Source organism: Vicugna pacos, chromosome 18 (assembly GCF_048564905.1).
Source record: "Vicugna pacos chromosome 18, VicPac4, whole genome shotgun sequence".
Taxonomy (NCBI): Eukaryota; Metazoa; Chordata; class Mammalia; order Artiodactyla; family Camelidae; genus Vicugna; species Vicugna pacos.
This window is the reverse complement of record NC_133004.1, coordinates 42,090,753-42,105,536: the sequence shown is the minus strand read 5'-3', so window position 1 is coordinate 42,105,536 and position 14,784 is coordinate 42,090,753. Positions and strand designations below refer to the sequence as shown.

Sequence of the window (14,784 nt, the reverse complement as noted above, 5' to 3'; positions counted from 1 at the left end):
AGGATGAGCAAAGGGGTTACCATGATGGAAATCCTGACCATCTTGGAAATCCCGAGACTTCCTGAAGGTGCTGGTGGTTAAATTCAAAATAAGATATAAGGAAGTTTTGGTGTTTGCCTCTCTGGATGTCTTTACTAAAAAGGGAAGAGGCGATCTGGTAGGAATCAGCAAGCAGAAGCCTAACTTCGAGGTCAGAGGCCGCTGGGGACTTCCCCTCCCTGGGTTATGGTGACAGCCAAGATGGCAGCTTCGTGCTTCCTCCCCTTGCACAGCTTCAATACTGCTTCAGTTCCAGCCTCAGACCCTCAGCAGCACCAGAGCCCCACGCGGTGCTGGAAGATCTCTGGAAAGCTCTTGGTGATGGCTGGTAGGCCTGAAGGCTAGTGGGGCATCACTGGACCCCAATCTGGGAAGAGCCACACCCACTCCTGGCTGAGTCTGGAGCTTGGCTGATGTCTGTGTGGGCTGGATGGCCAAGCTCAGGGCTGTGGCTTACTCGGGACCCCTCTGCAGTCAAGCTCTTGCTCCCATGGCCACATCATGACTTTGGGCCAAGGCAGTACAGGCTCTGTGAATCGTGGCCTGAGGGACCAGGCCAGGGAGTCCCCTCTTAAATCCAAGCACCTCGGTTGAATCACTGATTGGAAACCTCAGGCAGGCAGGGCGGCTCCCAGGTCCCAGCTACTATCATCGAGTGTCCCTCCTGCAAGGGTGGTGGGGGACCTCTCCTTTTCATTCTGACCAAACAGGGACAGAACCAGCTTCCAGTCGCTATCTGCCCCACCCCCACACCCCAGACAGGGCTGGAAGGAAAGAGTGACTCAGTGGCTGAGTCCTAGGATGAGACACAATGTGTCATTCTCTCGACTCTACGTGGGTTCTCGTTCTCTTCTCTTTGCTTCTCTTTCTTTGCATCGGTTTCTATATAATAAGGTTCCTTTGCGGGGAGGGGGAGCTGGGGGGAGCAAGGTAATTAGGTTTATTTATTTATTTAACTGGAGGTACTGGGGATTGAACCCAGGACCCTACATATGCTAAGCACGTGCTGTACCACCGAGCTATATCCTTTCCCTAGTAAAGTTCCTTTTATAACACAATATATCACAGCTCTGCTAAGGAGAAGCTGGGGGGCGCGTATCCCCACTTGGATGAAAATGGAAAATTTTAAATTGACATGAAAAGAGGCAGTGTGGGGGCACCAGGGGTCAGTATGAGTGTCCAACAGGAGAATGGAGTTAACCATTTCCTGCTCTCAGAAAATATCTTTCACTACCTCACTGGTTTTTCTGATTTTTTTTAAAAAAACGGGATTTCCTTACAAAATTGCTTTGGGGCGAAAAGAGAAGCTGGTGTCTTTTCTTAAAAGATGAAACCCAGTTGCCCACCAGTCGAGGACATTATCCACATGATGAGGACTCAGAAGCTGTTAAAAAAACCCCAAAATCTCTGTGAACTCTCATGGAAAAATCTCCCCAATGTGCATTAAGTGGAAAAAGCAAGATATAAAACAGTACTATAGAATACTACCATTTGTTTTAATAACAAGGTGAGAGGGTAAGAATGTGTCTCTGGATTTGTTTGTGCATCAGAAACCCTGGAAGGGGATATTAGAAACCTACACAGAGCTTCTTTGCCGGAGGAGGGGGCAGTATTTGTCCATACAGTGACTGTGTTAGCAATTCAAATAATTAAACCAAAAGAAAACAAAACAGAAACATATGAAAGAGAAGGCTGGTTTTGCTTACTGAATAAAGACTCAGACATAGATTTTGCCCCCCTAGAGGGAACACCCCCGTAACTCTCCAGGTTGGCACTGACCTCCAACCAGGCTGTGATGGACCAGGGCCTGGAGGGAAGAGGGCATCAGGAGAAAGGGCCAGCTAGCCATCTTCCTTCCCTCCCACCAGACCTACTCAGGCTTGTTCTGCATGACCATCAATCCCTACAGGTGGCTGCCCATCTACAGGTCCCGCGTGGCCAAGATGTACAAAGTCAAGACACGCACGGAGATGCTATCTCACCTCTTCTCCATCTCGGACAATGCCTATCATGACATGCTCGTGAGTGTGTGCGGTGGAGGCTGCCGTGACAGCCCCGGCAGAGCAAGAAAAATTCTTTCACCGTTAGGTTTCCAAATGCATTAAAACCACATGCTACCCAAGGCCAACCCTGACCCCATGCCACCCCTTGAAATTTTTGTAAATGTCGAGCAGCAGTACCATGTGATACTAATACCAGGTACCAGTGTTTGGTGAGTGCATTTGCTAAGTACTGGCCCTACCTCATACCCCATCTCATTTAAGCATCACAAAAACACAGGATGCCGAGCTAAATAACTTGCTTAGGTCTCAAGTCAACCCTTAACCATCTCCTGTGTGCTCTCCACCGTATAGTACAGAGGCCCTGTGAAATGGTATTTATTACTATTTCTCTTTATGTTGCTTACAACTGGGTAGCTTTATGGGGCAGGGCTGATCGAAACGGAGTGGCTGATAACTTGCTGGCCCCTTCCACAAGGATGTGTGCTGCAGAGACAGGCGGGTAGCCTCAGACCTCAAGGGATCCTAGATCTTCGGCATTTAAGGACTGCTGCAGTCACTCTCCAAACTGGGTGGGAGGTAGGGAGATGCAGACTGTATGCTTAGGGTGATATCAAATGTCAGGTTTCTAAGGGTTTTCTAATTACATCTTCCTGTGGCTGTTTTCGTCTCTACAGAACGTGAGAATCAGTCCATGCTAATCACATAAGTGTCCCTTCTGCCTCTCAGTCTATATACGTATAATTAGGTCTGTGTCTTACACATGTGATTAAGCTTCTCAGAATTAATTGGTGAGACACTGTATGGAAACTTGCAGGCAGCTAGTGGGCTTAGCAGGGGCCAGTGAGCCTGCACCTGCTAAACCCAGGGGGAGGCTCCAAGACCCCGAGTGCCCCCTCCCCAGCCCACCCTGTCTGTCCTGGCTGAGGAGTGAGATGTGACAATGCCCAACCTACACTTCTCATTGCTTTGCTCCTCTGCGGCCAGTCCCCTCTTGGTACGTCACTCGTCTGCTCCCGATTTCCACCTGCAGTGGAGAATCCAGTGCTGGCAAGACGGAGAACACGAAGAATGTCACCCAGTACTTTGCCGATATTAGAGGAACTGGCAAACAGTCCTCAGACAGGAAGGTAGGGCTGACCGGGCAGACTGGGGGTCTCTCCTCCCCAGCCCACCCCGTCTTCGGGCACGCATAGCAGAGCCCATGTGACTCTGCTCAGTGTTGGGGCCACTTTTCAGATGAGAAGACAGAGGCTTTGAAAGAAGGGACTTGGGTGGGGTCCCACAGGGAGAAGGTGGCTGCTGTCCCGACCTGACCCAAAAGACGGATTCTGATGCCCCCAGGCTGTGTCTACCCCAAGAAGGGCCAGTGCCAGAGCGCCCTGTGCTTGGCAGGGGAGGGAGGGGAGCACCAGCTCCTGGCTAAGCTGCTTCTGCAGGCCCTGGCAGCCCCAGGGCACAGGGAGTATTAGCTGGGCCAGTGGCAGCGGTAAGAAGTCAACAAAGAGGAAAGGAGGCTTTGGAGGAAGACAGGGGCACCAAGGGAAGGGTTTTCAGGCTCATGCAGGAGTCTCTCCACCAAGAGCAAAGGGAGGAAACAACAGCTAAGAATCAAGGCCTATCATCTGGCAGGTGCCCTCTGATGTCATGGGGACAGTCATCAGGCAGTGGCTCTTCTCCCAGGTCCTCTCCAGCCCTGATTTCCCCACCTCCCCAAGGCTGTTTCCCCCCTGGGTTCCCGGCACATCCGCCACCGTCATTTGAAGGCCTCAGGTCCCCAAGCAGCAGCTGATAGGCCAACCCACCTTGTGTTTCTCTCTGGGTCAGGGGTCCCTGGAGGATCAGATCATCCAGGCAAACCCTGTGCTGGAGGCTTTCGGGAACGCCAAGACCATCAGGAACAACAACTCCTCTCGCTTTGTAAGTGTGACGGGGGCAGCGGTAGCCCTAGGGGTGGCGGGACAGGCAGCATCACCCCATTCCAAGGAAGGAAGTCAGGGCTGATTGAAATGCCAATTGGATGAGGCAAGTCACAGTGTCTCTGTCCCAGGGACCTCTATTGGTGTCTACGTCAAGCAGAGCCCGGGGGTGGGGGGGAGGGTGTAGCTCAAGTGGTAGAGTGCATGCTTAGCATGCATGAGGTGCTGGGTTCAATCCCCACCTCTAAGAATAAATAAATAAACCTAATTACCTGCTCCCGAGAGCCCAGTTCACTGTCTAAGAACACAGTGACAGAGGGGCTGAAAAGTCAAAACAGGGAGTCAGAGATTGGCAGTGGCTGAAAGCTGTGGACTGCCCCCCTCTCGAGGGACCCTGGCTGCATAGATGTAAGATTGCTGCTGTCCCCAGGGCTCTGGGGGATTCTGAAGCCAGTGCGGCTGTCAGGTGGGAGCTGGGGTCATAGAAGGAGCCCAGCCGTGCCCTGCCTTTCCCTGCTGACTCCACATCTCCTACTGGGGCCTCTCACTGCCTGAGCCCCTGGGATGCATGCAGGGAGCTTAAGAAAACAGGGCTGGGTGGGGAGGAGGTGGGGACAGGTGAGGAGTATAGATGAGGGCAAACGGTGATGGAGATACAGAGACTCCTATTTCCAGGGAGTTAGTCCATGGTTCTGCCAAAGGTCAGGGAGAAAGATGCAGTGTCTCTCTGTAAGGCTGGCCAGATTCCCACCATGCCTGCCTCTGAGCGGAATTTCCAAGGGCCAAGCCCCTCCTGCAGAGCCCTCCTCTCTCTAACAAATGCGCCAAACCTGCAGGCTACCCTCTGACCCTAGATTTAGCTCCGAGACCGAGAACTGTGCACTTCCTTCTCTGCCCATCAGCGTGGGAAATCTATGGTTCCCCACACACAGCCACCTCTGGCCATTACATTCCAGCAGTGACCTTAGAATTCAGGCGGCCAGTCAGTGAGTGTCCACAGCCAAATCTGGGTCACAGGTTGGTCTGGAGTCACAGGGTTCCTCCCTCACGACCCTCCCCTTTCCTCTCTGCTCAGGGAACTATGGGCAAACTGGCTGGAGCTGACCTCCAGCGGGGAGTCAGGCTCCTTTGGGAGGGCTCCTGGGGGCAGGACCAGCAACATCATGTGCGGGGCCCAGGGAACGAGGGAAATGCGGGGCCCTTGTGCAAACAGTATTAAGCATTTCAGAACAGCAGCAGAGGAACAGCAAACTGAGTGTGGGCCCTTCTGAATGCAGCCTGTCTCATGCCCAGGAAGCCGGCCCTGCTCCCGTCTCCCCTCCATCCGGAGCCAGTCCCCCAGCCCCCTGCCGAGGCCATGTGACTGGCTGTGGCTTTAAGGGGAGGGGAGCCCGGCACTCCAAGCAGAGTGGGCTGAATGTCAGGGCCTGTTTGCTTGTTCTTTTCCAGATCTCGTAGAGAAATCTCATGTCATCTTGCAGCAAGCAGCTGAGAGGAGCTATCACATCTTCCACCAGATTCTCTCAAACGAGAAGCCTGAACTTGTCGGTAAAGAGCTTTCTGTCTGTCTGATTGTCCCTTTGCTGGCTTTTCCTCGATTTCCGGTCATGGAAGAATTCCCACATGAGGAGGGTTTAGTGTCATCCCTGTGGTTCTGCACAAATCCCTTTTGTTCAGAGTTATGTGATGAAGTTACAGTGAAATTTCTCTAAGTTCTACTCACATTGCATCATCACAACAGCTTTATGAGGCTTCTCTCCATTGTTGGTCAGATTCACAGACGGGGATTTGGGATGTTTGCAACTTATGGCTGAACATGGACCTGGGACATAGGGCTTCAGACACCCCCTGGCCCCATGTCTTGCTCAGACAGCAGCAGAGAGGTCAGCCCAGGACCGTCACGTGTAACAGGCTTCCCTCTGGGTGGATGTAGCCCACTGAGTGCACAACTCGACAAGCAGACTGTACTCACTCACTCAGCTGAATGCCCTTGTACAGGCACCAACCTACCCAACTGTCCATGGCAGACCTGCTCAGGATCTAAGGTCAGGAAGGGGATGAACTCTCAGTCTTCCACATACACACCTCCTAGCCCAGCCAGAGACTAGGGCATTGAGTATCATTCCTGACTCACAAATGGGTTTTATTCATGTTGGACACAGTGACTTTTTCATTAATAGATGGCATTTTGACATTGGACAGTCTTCACATAAAAACCCAATTTCCAGGTTTCTCTGGAATAGCAAAAGATCTGGTAGCTATGGGCCTGCCCTCCCATGTGGCACTAACCAGGACAGTGGAGTGGTGGTGGCCCCTCTGGATGGAGCCCAAGCTCTCCTCTTTGCCACACTCCCCACTAAGCCCTATTGCCTCCCTGACCTTGGAGCAGAGTGGCAGGTACCGTTTATCTTCCTTCTTGGGCTGTAGTTTTTCTAATAGTAGAGGGAAAAGGAAAGGAAAATATTTCTTACACCCAAGTCTCTTCCAAAAGTGAAAAAAACAGAGATGAAGAGGAGCACACATTTGAGGAAAAATAGAAGTGAACATTTTTCTCTGTATAAGTAACAACATCCCATGTAGATGACATGCAAGTGACTTTTATTGTCTGCTGCAATCCTTGTGTTACCTTCTGCCTTTGAGTGTGATCTGCTCTTTATAGGAAGGAGGGAGAAAATATGTATTCATTTATTCCAAAAATATCTATCCATTGCCTAAGAGGTGCCAGGTACTGGGCCAAGTGATGGAGGTTACAACCATGTTCCTGAGACCTCCTTGCCACTCAGAAGTCCCTCATGTGCCCAGTTCAAGTTCCTCCATGACCCTAGGTGATCCCAGAAGACAGGGATCATGTCGTTTTCAGCTCTGTAACCCCCATGATGGTGGCACATGAGAGGTGTTTAGAGATCTGGCTTAAAAGTAAAAGAGTAGAAAACCACATGTCACCAAGCCCCTAACTCTTTTTCTTGTTCTTGGCAGAGAGCTTGCTCCTGGTCCTCAACCCTAAGGAGTACCACTGGGTGAACCAGAGCGTCACCGTGGTAGATAACATGGATGACGGGGACGATGACAGACTTGAGTGGGTGGATGTGGCTGGTGAAAGACAGGGAAACACTGGGATCCTGCATGCACGACCTCCAGAACTGGGGAGCGGGGGCACTCACAGCAGCAGCCCAGATTCTTCCCTAGATTTCAGGTGTTGCTGTTGGCATTTATCCCCAGCCTGTCGTAGCAAGCAGAGTTTCTCCTTGCAGACTTGAACTAGAATTCTACAGGGACTCGGGGGGCCATCCACTCCACGTGACTTTTCTTCCTCCCCAGCGTGGCCAGACGTGACCCTCTAAGACCCTGAGTTCCCACTGCACTGTTTCTCCTCCTCTGTAACACCGAGCACCTGGGACCTCTGTTAGGAGTACTCTGTACTCTCTCCTCTTTGACAGCAGAATCGATTGCTGACGCATCTTTGCCTCCCCTTCTCCCAGAACCTCGCATAAAGTTGTAACAGTGGTAATGATGGAAAGTTAACACTACTCCCCATTTATTATTCTGTGTCAAGCACCGGACTCAACATTTACACATCATTCTGGTTTATCCTTATGATCACCTACTGTCCCCATTTTGCAGATGACTAAACCGAAGCCAGAAAGTTAAATAAACACAGTGACTATCTTGCAGAGGATGTGGTGTGGTATTCTTGGAGGAAAACAGACCTCTCTCCAGTCAGGGTGTGTGTGACTGACCTCCAGAGTCCACACCACACGGTGGTGGCCTCCACTCTGTGGGACAGGAAGTTACAAGTTTCCTGGCTTTCTCCTCCCTGCAGGTAGCCTTTGATGTGCTGGGCTTCAGCACCGAGGAGAAAATCAGTGTGTACAGGCTGACTGGGGTCATCACACACTTTGGCAACGTGAAGTTCAAGCAGAAGCCCAGAGAGGAACAGGCTGAAGGGACACCACGGAGGGTAGGTGTGGGGCAGGGGCCGTGCAGGGAGGAGGCGGCAGGTGGGGGCTCAGGGCTCTCCATGGCTTCCTGCACATTTCAGAGACATGCTGTAAGCCAGGAACACTCCTTCCATGTCCAGACATCGAGATACTCAGAGAGACATGACAGAGTCGGGGACATGATTCTGGTCTCCATATTGCTTTGCCACTTGACCTTGAGCAAGTGTGGAAACCCTCTCAGACCTCTGTTTTCTTTTTTTTTTTTTCTCATTTCTAGATTTTTTTTTAAATTTTGGGGGTTAATTAGGCTTTTCTTTGTTTCTTTGTTTAAATGGATGTATTGGGGAATGAACCCAGGAACTCGTGCATGCTAAGCATACACTGTACCCTCCCCCGCCACACCAGATTTTTTTAAATTGAACTATAATTGATGTACAATACTATATAAATTACAGGTGTACAACATACTGATTCACAGTTTTTACAGCTTATACTCCATTTGTAGTTACTATAAAACACTGTATTCCCTGTGTTGTACGATGTATCCTTATAGCTTATTTTATACCTAATAGTTTGTGCCTCTTACTCCCCTACCCCTATCTTGCCCCTCCTCGCTTCCCTCTCCCCACTGGTAACCTCTGGTTTGTCCTGTATCTGTATCTGTGAGTCTACTTCTTTTTTGTTATATTCACTAGTTTGGCTTTTTTTAGATTCTATTTTTTAATCTTTATATTTTATTTTTTAGATTGTTCTTTTAGACACTATTTTTTAGATTCCACATGTAAATGATATACGGTATTTCTCTTTTTCTGTCTGACTTATTTCACTTAGTGTAATGCCCTTCGAGTCCACCCACATTGCCGCAAATGGCAAAATTTCACCCTTTTTTATGGCTGAGTATTCCATCATGTATATATACGTATGTGGCCTTGACCTGAAGGCCTGCATCGGCCTCCTGGAGAAGGCACCCCACTTCTCAAAGGAGGGGCTTGGAGAGAGGTCAGGAACCTGACTGGGGCACGTCTCAGGAGGGGATTTCATTGGGGTCTGTGGATTTAGGGGAGTCAGCAATACCGCTGATGACCTTGGTCAGTCAGGAAAGTGGCTATTGGTTTGGGCATCGGGGCCACGCATTCATGATCTCAGCAACCATAACAATGCTGATTCCTGGCAAAATAGACTGTGCCGCTGCCCAGAGCGAACAGCCGGCTTGGGGGCGAGTTGCATGAGAAGAGCTCCCTATTGAGGGCAACGAGACATCCAGCATCACCTGTGCCCATGAACTTCCAAAGAGGCTCTAAGATAAGGCCCAGAGGTGACGAATGTCATACACCATCTAGGACAAGAAAGTCCAAACATTTTGGCTTCTCATGTGCGTCCCTAGGTTCTCTGTGCTTGACGGAAGGATCTGAAAGGCGCCTTCCTCTTTGCCTCTCCAGCTGGGGCCATGGGGCAAAACAGGAACCAAGAATTAATGGATGTCCAATTACTTGGACCCATGGACCCCCCAGTTTTGGATGGACAGAGCCCCCCTTCCAGCAGGCAATAGCAGTGTGGGGGGATGTGTGCTCCTCAGGGAGGAGAGAACACACACCTCGTAGGAAGTTCTTTCCGTAGCTCAGGAACCCACTGGTCAAGGTTGGTCTCTGACAGTGAGGGCTGAGCCTGGCGTAGGATCAGCCTACCTGGGTAGAAGAAGATGAAGGGGTCAAGGAGACTTGGTGTGGCTTGCAAACCAAGACATGCAAGAGAAGGTCCCAGCCTGGCAGAGAGTAGCTGGGGAGTCTTGGTTTGTGCGCAAAGCTCAGAGATGGGGTGCCCTAGACCAGCAAACTGCAAACACCCAAAGAAGCAATGGTAGGGTCTCATCTCAGACTGGGGCTCAGGGACAGCCCAGGACTCCAAGAAAGTCATCGGGACAAGAACTGAAGCCCCAGGAGATGGGTGTGGAAGGTTGGTCCCAGGAACCCAGAGCAGACAGAGACTGTAGGTGGAAGTTCTGGCTGTGGGACTTGAAAGGTAGAATCCGGGCCTGAAATGTAACCACTAGCATTTGCCTCCTTCTCTCCCCTCAGGTGGGTTACAACATCACAGGCTGGAAAAGAACAAAGACCCCCTGAATGAAACAGTCATGGGCTTGTTCCAGAATCAACCCTGGGGATCCTGGCTCATCTCTTCAAAGAAGAGGAGGCTCCAGGTATGGTAACCCCTTGTCGGGTCCAGTCTCCCTGTGCTAATGCCCTTTAGTGGCCAAAAGAAGAAAGAAGAAAACCACTCCTCTCTTATTCAACTCTTGTTGAATGAATGAATAAATGAATGAGTGAATGAATGACAAGCTGCTTGAGACAGGCCATGGATGATAGTGCAATCAAGAGATGCAGATGCATTTGGGAGCTTCCATCAACTGAATCCATCACTGGGTCCATACCACCTCTAGGTGGAGCCATACTGCTTTGGAAAAGTTGATGCCCAAATGCTCTGTGCTCATTTTCTGCTCCCTGCTCTCCTCTGTCTGAGGCAAATGCCAAGCCCAGCCCTGCCCACGGCCAGTCAAGGTCATGGGGCCCAAAGGGGTGCACCCAGTGGGGCTGCCCCTCAGAGAGACAAGAACTACAGATCTCCTTGGGCTCAGACCACCAACATGCAATTCCATTGTGTCTCTATGTCCTAATTCACAGGCTTGGGTCTGCTGGAAACCGTAAAAACTATGCTGTCTTAGTGAGGGTCTTTGCAAATTAAGCGTTTATCAAAGATATGAAGACAAACTGGGTTTCATAAAGCTGAGGAAGTTACAGGAAGGGATGTTAAAGTCCATCCAGGATAATGACCCAAAGTCTGCCTCCCGCCCCCAAGCGCTGCCTCAGCATCTCCCAGGATGCTCAGACAGGGGCAGGTCAGCTCCGTGAGGGCAGGCAGTTTTGTATGTTGTACTCACTGGTGTTTCCTTGGATGGAGTGTGACTCCTCCCAAGGTAGCCCTTCCCGCCATGGTCACAGAGCCCTCCCTTAAATCAAGCAGAGCCCTGTCCCCAGTGGAACCCACTTGCCTGCTCTGGTTTTGATACCCAGGGTCCTGCAGGACAACCTGAGTTTTTACAGTCCCTCCAGGTCTTCTCTTCCTGGGTCCTTCAACCTTCCCAAGCGTCATAGGATTTCTTTTGTCACCTTCTAACAGTCCACTTCTCACTGTCCAAGTCTTTGGGGTGCAGGGGTGGAGTGGGCAGTGTGATGAGGGCTCCTCCCGTTTGCAGCCCTCAGAACGCACTCGTCCCCAGCTCCCTGGAGATGGGGTCTTCCCTTTGAATTTCAGCCCTCTGACCTCCCTCCAATCCACTGGCAAACAGAAATCTCTGTCCAGGCTGATAAAGGGAGGGGTGTTAGTATTCTGTTGATGGATCCCTCTCCATCTTCATACGGGCCCATATTCCCCTTGAGACAGTTCCAAACTTGGCGCTCCCTAGGCAACTCCAGAGGGAACCGCGTTTGGGTCCTTCTGTGCAGATGGACCAAAGGTGAAGATGCTGCCCTCTGGTGGTGGGGCTTCCAACGGCTGTGTGTGAATTTCCAGGGAGACACCCAACCACAAAATCTTGGAATTATGTTAGAATTTTAGGGCTCGAAGGGACATTCAGAGGGCATCTAGTCCAACTGTTGGCCAATTTGGGATTCCCTTCCATAATACCCCTGATAAAACTGGTGATCCAACTTGTACTTGAACCTTCCCAGTTAAAAAAAAAAAAATCCCATTGCAGTTTTAACTGACAATCACGGTTCAAAAATCCCACCCAGTACTGAGCTAGAGTATGTCTCCCTCTACTTTGCCCTTATTTTGATCTAATCTTCATCTCTGTAATTACATAAAATAAGTCTCATTCTTACACTTTGAAGTCAGACAAATGAATCCCACTTTCTCAGCAGTGTGACCTTGGGCAACTTGCTGTATCCCACCTCCTGTTTTCTCAGCTATTAAATGAGGAATGATAACAGCACCTGCCTCATAGGAATGTGAAGTTTAAACAAGAGAACTTGGCACAGGGCCCATTACGCACGACGCTGAGACACTTGCTGAGTATCTTCTAGCATTCTGTAAGATTTCAACACCAGGAAAGGGGAGGCTCTGCTGGGCTCTCAAGTCTAGCAGCTGACGGCAGCGACCTTCTTGCTGAAGAAATGCAAGGGGCATTCCCTGAGGTTTTAAAACCTCATCACTGTTTGCAGGAGGAGAGTCCCCTGAGGTCTCCCAACACTCAGAAAATTCCAGAGCCACTCCTCACTTTGCTGGGGAGGGAAGGGGGCCAGAGGTAGACAGGCTCAGTGGCTTGCCCAAGACCAGTCAGTTCATGGCAGAGAGAGAAATAATTCCTTGTGGACTACACACTTCACTTACCAAATTAGGAAAACTTGGTATTCATAAGTATGCTTGTGTGTATGCTTGAAAGTATGGTATTTTGTGATAGTATGCTATTTATATACCATCTGAGGCTACCTTATGTCCCTAAACACATACACTGGCCCCATCCCTGCGCTATGGAAATGAACGGAGTGAGTGAGCAGCCTAGGAAAAATCTGCAGCATTTTTCAGTCCCTCTGCACTGAATCGTATAAGATCCTTTCTACAGGAAACTTCCCCCACCTTGGGACCAAACCCAGCAATTGGGACATCTAAAGCACAAGAACTATTAAGTGTTAACACAGAGTATGCATTTATGTTTTTGTCCTTTTGTTTACTTACAGCTTTAATAGGCATTGATTCAGTGAGATTTCCAACAGTCTTTGTGGTGACTTGGTGAAGGGCAGTGAGTGACCCGTGGAAGACAGAAATGGAGACAGATTGGCAGTAAGTGTTCACTGTTACTCAACTAGTGGCACAAGCAAGATCCCATCTTCTTACTCTCCAAATTCACATTCCAGATACTAAATCAAAGCTCTCCTGAGCAGAAGGAAATCCTTAGGCCTTTGCAAACACGTATCCTTTCCAACCTAAGATCAGTTATGTTCCAAATGTGTCTATACAAGCCCTCCTCCTATTCACAACTAGGGGTAACCTCTGTATTCTTTGAAATCCCAGACTGTTTTTATTTATTCATTCAACAAACATTAACTAGAAGCTTCCAGGTTCAAGGCACTGTGCATTTCCTTGTATTTAAAACTATTTGTGAACTGGTCTCATTCTACTCTCTCAGTTCCTTGAGGACAGTGGAATCTTACCCAGCTCTTCTGTATATTGTACAAGATGCTTAACACAATACTTGGCACTTGCTGAATACATGCATTAAATATTTGATGACCTGAAGCTTGACCAAAAGTCCATTTCAGTCCTATTCTAATTCCAATTGAATCAATAAAGCAAATAAAGTCACCCCATGGCAGTGTCCAACTGCCGTCTTCCTCCCACTTCCCATTTCTAAGTACCACCTTCCCTGGAATTAATTTTTTTAAAGGCAGAGTCCTCATAGTGGATACCAGATCAGGGTCATTACACCAAGTCTAAAAAACAAGCACTAAAAATAACTTGCCCTCCTTGGAATTCCAGCGGCTCATACACCAGAACATGATGGGATTCTGGGAGATGTTCTGGATCTAGGTATCAGGTCAGCCCTGCCACTGACTTATCTCGAAACCTTCTTCAAGTCTCAAAGTCCTCTGGTCCTGTTTCCTCAGTTACAGAACAAGGTGGTTTCATTTAGAGCCCCTGTGGAATTAAGATTCCACCATCTGGAATGATTTCTGTGAAGTGAAATGCATCAGACATTGAGCTTTGTTTAGGCTGAAAGGCAAAATAGTAACTCAAAAGATAGAACCAGTGATTAATATTAAACGTCTGTTAACTTCTCTGGGCTACATTATTTCTTTCCTTGTTATTTATCATAGTCTGGTATTATTGATTTGTATGTGTTACTCTTATTTACCCTTAACTCCTTCAAAGAAGCAACTGTCCTTTATAAAGAGGTGGGATCTAAGGGAAATATCGTTGTATTTCGACTCTGGGTACCAGCTCTACATACCTCCAAGATGAGTTCACCTAACTTGGAGACACACGAGGAATCTTTGCTTCCACGCACACTGTCCTTCCTTGGCCAAGATGTTGTCTCTCCGAGGGGGTTATTAACTTCAAATGATTTTTCTGCACTCAATCTGTCCTCGATCTCTCAGGGACCAAAGACTTTGTAGCCACAGGATAAAGGAAAACCAACAGTTTCCAGGGCATTAGAGCTCCATGAACAGCTGGATGAACTGACCCCAGAGAGCACAGTGCGGTTCTGAAATCCAGAACTGGCCAAGTTCACATTGGTGAACATCACCTAACAGCCAAGGTTTGGGGTCAAACCTGTAACCCACCAGAGGCCCAGCAGAGCTGGTCCAGAACTTCTGTGGGTTCAAGGGCGGCAAGTCTGGAGGGAAGAGGGGTTCAGGGCACTGTCTTCCCGAGTTTGGGGGGCAGTTGCTGAACTTCCCCAACTCCTCTGTCCTATGGCGCCATCTGGGGAGAAGGGAACAAGTGATTCCGACCGAGGAAGAGTCGAGAAGGTTCCTCAGAGAGACTTCGCACAGAGGCAGACCGGCTCTGAGGGGACTCTACCAAGGGAGAAAGATGTAAGGGTTCGTCGGGTCCATGTGGCTCGAAAGGCGCCGAGTCTCAGTGATTCATTTCACGACAAAAGCACTTGTGAAAGCGCGAAGGCTCCACACTTCGATCCGTAAGTCTGAGGACGTTGCTCCAGAGGAGTAAGACGGCCTCGCTGCCCCGCCGCCACCTTCCAGCGGTCTCGTGACGCGGACCTCTGAGGGGCCGCCGCCGCCCCTCAGACGCGCGACCCGCCCCCGCGGGGCCAGCTGGGGACCCCGGCCGCGCGCTCGAGTCAGCGCGTGCGCCGACCGGCCGCGCCGC

At 49.8% G+C, this 14,784-nt stretch overlaps 1 protein-coding gene across 4 annotated transcripts in view; it reads right to left on the bottom strand.

Annotated features, from left to right (window-relative positions):
* Positions 1 to 14,724, bottom strand: part of KPNA7 (karyopherin subunit alpha 7) — a 59,823-nt gene extending 45,099 nt beyond the window's left edge. For all 4 annotated transcript variants that reach the window (XM_072943295.1, XM_072943294.1, XM_072943296.1 and 1 more), the window contains exon 1: positions 13,901 to 14,724. The gene's annotated coding sequence lies outside the window, so the exon portion shown is untranslated. The remainder of the gene's footprint in view (positions 1 to 13,900) is intronic.
* Positions 14,725 to 14,784: the final 60 nt, after the last annotated feature.